Genomic DNA, 4,866 nt, shown 5'->3' with positions numbered 1-4,866 from the left:
GCAGCCGAGTCCCGTGTGCAGGTAAGTCCTTGGCACCTCCTGCCCCAAGAGGCTGTTCTGGGGATGGGAAAGGTGCAAGGGACCCGCTCTGTGCCTGGCTGTGGGGCAGGAGGGTGGGATGGGATGTTCCTGCTGTTATTAGTGGGGATTTTTGAACCCTTTTCAGTGCCTGTGTGGGATTCAGGACAGTGATGGGGTGTGTGGGAGATGGGGTCTGGCAGAGCCCAGCCTCAGCCTCTTCCCTTACAAACACTGACCCTGTGATGCTGCAGAGCATCTCGAGCCTGCCGCACATTCCTTTGCTCCTGTTCTTGCTGTCGAGGTGTGCACGGGCTGCAGGGAGCATGCAGCTCCCGAGTCAGTTTCCACCCGCCCCGGCCTCCAAAAGGAGCAAAAAGAATGCTCCAAAAACTTTAAAAAACACTTTTTTTGCTCAGCCCACTGCCTCCAGCTCTGCCGGACTGCCTTCACCCTCCTGTGCTGGAATTCACTTTGCAGAGGGAACTGCTCCCAGCAGGGGCTGGACGGGGGAAGTGGGATGGAAGCAAAATGTAAAGCAAAGAGAGACGAGTCCCTTTCTCTGTGACTGTGTCTGTGTGTCTGTGTCTGTGCGTAAGAGGGGGTCTATACAGCCCACCTGCTGCAGCTTTCCCTGTACCATACACCCATCCTGATGGAGGGGGAACAGGCTTTTGCCTGGGATGTTTTTTGTCCTGCTGAATGGAAAATAATCCTAGCAACATCCATGAGCTCTCCACGGCCATGCAGAGTTTTGTACTATTTTGGGGTTTGAGTTGGGTTGGTTTTTTCCTGGTGTTCTTTGGGGTATCAACTGCGTCTGATGGTGCTGGGGGACTGAGGACCCCCATAGGAGCTGGGAACCTCTGTGAACTCCCAGACACTTGACCAAGCCCCCACAGTACCAGGCTGTGATTGTAAACGGGTTAAAGAGGGACAAACTCATTGAAATGAATGTTTTGGGGCATTTCTGCTTATACACCCCCAGTGAGAGCACTGGTGATAAAACTGCTGTGAGCACACAAGGGGAGGCTGGGCTGGGGGGGGTGTGTGTCCTTTGTTCTGTGCCTCAGTTTCCCTGTCTGTGCGCTTCACTCTCCCTGCCTCCTGCTCTTCGCTGCAGTCCCTCTGTGCACAGACAAAGGCATCAGCCCAGAGGATCAGCTTTTCATTAGGGCACCAGAATCCAGCCACAGATTGTCATTAAGCTCTAATTAGATGAGGGGACTCAGGTTAAGACAGAGGCACCTCTCTCACCGCTGCTGTGAGCTTATGCCAGGAGAGAGGGGGAAAGTGACTGCTCTCCATAGCTCAGTGTCCCTGGGACAGCAGGAGACATCAGCCAACAGTTGATGGCAAATTTGCCACCTTCATGGTGGCAAATGCTCTCAGATTTGCCTCACTGAAATGAGGGAAGAGCAAACATCCCCTCCTCTCCTCCAGCTTTTTTAAGCTACCTCCAAGCCGGCTGCACTCAGCTTCCCTACTGCAAAATCAGCACGGGGTGGCAAAGCTGATGCCACCCAGTGCCTGGGTGCCTGCTGGTAAAGCAGTAGGTGCCCAGCACACAGCCAGAGGGAGAAGCAAAGGTGTCAGGGATCTTTTCCCCTCCTTGTGGGATCAGCTTGTCCCCATCTCCCACTGCTTTTCTCTTCTGCTAACCCTCCCAGATTTCAAATTTGGGAGAATTTTCAGGGCACTTTCAGACAATCTGAAGCTTAAAGTCAGCCCTGACCCTTCTCCCCACCCCAGGCTGGTTTCACTGAGCAGTGTTGGCTTTGGTGATGGTGACATCAAGAGTACAAAGCATCCACTTCAGCCCCATCCTGCCCTGGATGAGCACCATCTGGAGAAGGTTTCACCCCTGCAGTGCCTTGCCCTACTGCAGGATCATGCCCTGGGTTTCTCGGTGGCACCTGCATTCTCACAAAGCAGCAAGCGCGCTGCCTGCATGAGACCAGCCCTGCAGGGGCCAGGGACCAAGTGCCGCCCCAGGGCAGAGAGCAGGACCTGCGTCCTTGTCTCCAGCCAGCACCAGTGCTTGCTGGACCCGGAGATGCCCCATCTTGCTCTCCTCATGCTTGGAGGTGGGCTTGGTGGCTAACCTTGGCACTTGGGCTGATCCCTGTCTTTGCATCAGGCTTGCGCTCACTATTTGCACCCCAGTCTGCTGGAGCAGAGCAGTACTGAGGTGCGCGGCTGAGGGCAGAGCCATTGCTATTCCATAGAGACTCATCATGGTCATGCAGAGACTGGGAGAAGCATCCTTCAGATCTGATGAAAAAAGGCACCGACCCATTCCCGACGTGCCGCATTGCAACGAGGGAGCTGAAAGTGGGGCTGGAGGGAGCCGCAAACAGGGCAGGGATTGCAGAGGCACTGGAGAGCTCCCCAGGATGTGGGCTCCTCTCCAGGATTGCAGGGCAGTTTCCCGGGCACACCAAACCTGGGGCAGGCACCGATCCCACTGCTGGGAGCTCCGGGAAGGGCTGGCAGAGGCAGCGGGGCTGGCACAGCTGTGTGGCTTTCAGAGATACTTGATCGATAGCTTCGTCTTCACCACCCCCATTCCCCCAATCCCCACATGCATTTTTCATGCTAACCCCTCCTGGGCAAAGGCTGTCTATGCAGGAAGAGAAAAAGAGAAAAAATATACAAAACACAACAAACCACAGCCCAAATCTACTTCTGTTTCGCTGGTCCCTGGAGGTTGCTTTAGTTTAAGGGCCAATCTATAGATCCAAGATAGGGAATATCTTTGCTCTTTGAACAAATAGGCATGAAAAAGCTCCCTGGGGCTTTTCTTCAGCTCTTCAGGTTGGCCCAGAGCTGGGAAAGGCCAGGTGTGATTGTACAACATAGTGTGGGCAAGCTGGGGAGGCTGAGATCGGAGCTGGGTGCTAGGGAGCAGTGGGGAGCAGTGGGGAGCAGTGGGGAGCAGTGGGGAGCAGCAGGGGCAGTGGGGAGCAGGAGGGGGTCCACAGCTGCCCTCTCCCGGGTGCAAAAGGGTTTTGGGGTGCCTCGTCCAGCTCTGAGTCCATCCATATGTGCAGAGCTGGGTCTGGGGTGATCCCAGGAAGCCAGTAGATCCATGGGCTTGTCCTGCCTGGCCCCCCAGGACTGAAGAGCTCAGGTGAAGGTTTGGTATTTCCTCGAACTAGGAGCAAAACCACAGGGTTTGAGCAAAGGGCAATTTTCAGGGTGAATCCCCTTTTCCTGTCTTTGTTGTCTGGGAGGGGTATTCCCTTTTTGCTCCCCATTTTTGGGGGACACCAGTAAGACCCAGGAGCATCCCACAGCCCATGCTTTGCCAGCGCTCCCATAACTCTCCCTCCCATCACCAGAGCCAGCCCAGGCTGTGCAGGGATGCTGAGAGCCCCGGGCAGCTGCCTGCCTGTGTGTGTGTGCTGAAGGACTGATCCCATGGGCAGGGCTTGGCTCTTCCCAGGGTCCCCCATTCCCATGCTCCCCACTGCACCCCTGTCACCCCACACCAGGCACGGGCTGCTTCATCCCCATCAGCTTGGGAGCATGTCTGTGCCCATGACACCCAGGGCCAGACTCCTCTCACAGAGGAGACTCCAGCAGCATCGTGCACACTGCCTGCATCCCAAAATTCCCATTATTTCCCAGCGTTGGGGCTGAAGGTGACAGCACCAAGCTCTCATTGCCCCACAGTAGGTGTCCTGGTCTATAAGGATCCCAGCCAGCATGGGCAGCTGGACAGCATCTCCCTGCAGCATTCCCACGCACAGCCAGGACCGAGGGTCAGGCGTGCGGCTGCAGCGAGATGCCATGTCCGGGTCCAGCTTCCTGGCTCTGATGGTGAAAGGGCACAGGCCAGGAATAGAAGTGGAGAGGAGGACACGGTGACCTTTCCAGTGACAAACAGAACTTTCTGGCTACCTGCAGGAAGGTGCAGGGCAGGCTTCCCGACCGAGCAGGGCAGCGAGTGCTGCAGTGCCTGTGGGGAACCCTGGAATGAACCTGCCAGTGCCTGGCTCCGGTGGTTGTACAGCTCCAGCTTCAGATGCATGGTGGGCTCTGGCCATGGCTGGGAGCTCTCAGGACGCTTCTGGAGGTGAGCAGCGAGGGAAGAGGGGATGGTGCTGCCACCAGCATGACGGGTCAGGGCCACCTCCAGCCCCATCTCCTAACAGGCTCCTGGGGCTGCTGCCTTTGCGACACCCCTCCAATACAAAGATGCTCCCCAGCTACAGGCCACCTCTGCTCAAGGGGACATCAGAGCAGCAGGGAGTGTGACAGTGCAGCCCCCCAGGGGGAATGCGGTGCATCCTGGCTCCCCACCAAAGGGGACCCCACCAAAGGGGACCCCAGGATTAATCAGTGTGGGAGCTGCATCCATCCCCTCCTTTTCCTCCTGCTAGCTGCCAGCACCCTCAATGGAGAGAGGCAGCCATGCTTCTTCCCATCATCCCCCCCCCCCCGTCCCCCCCCGTCCCCTGCTTGGTGGGTGGGTGGGGGACAGCAGCCACCTTCCCCTGGCAGATGGCATGGGCAGCCAGCACACGTGGCCCTGTGCCACAGCAGATTGGGGCCGGCTGCCTGCAAAGTGCCCGCAAAGGGAGGGATGTGTCCCCAACACAGCTCAGGGACAAGAGCAAAGCCAGGGCACCCCCCTGTGGTGCAGAGCCACTCGGGGGGGGGGGGGCAGTGGGGACAGATCCCTCCACTGATGTGCCCAGAACACTGTGAAATACCAAACGCAGGATTCACCCAGACGACATGGAGATGTCAACAGTGAGGGGGGACACAGGGTCCCCTTGCTTGGCCCCAAAGAGATGAGCCAGGCCAGGCCATCAGGCAGTTGAGGAGGGTCTGATTTTA

Source organism: Pezoporus flaviventris, unplaced genomic scaffold, assembly GCF_033815535.1.
Source record: "Pezoporus flaviventris isolate CSIRO_AGI_PZ_B2104156 unplaced genomic scaffold, CSIRO_AGI_Pfla_v1 ptg000078l, whole genome shotgun sequence".
In the NCBI taxonomy this organism is placed as follows: Eukaryota; Metazoa; Chordata; class Aves; order Psittaciformes; family Psittacidae; genus Pezoporus; species Pezoporus flaviventris.
Note: the sequence above shows the minus strand (reverse complement) of the source record.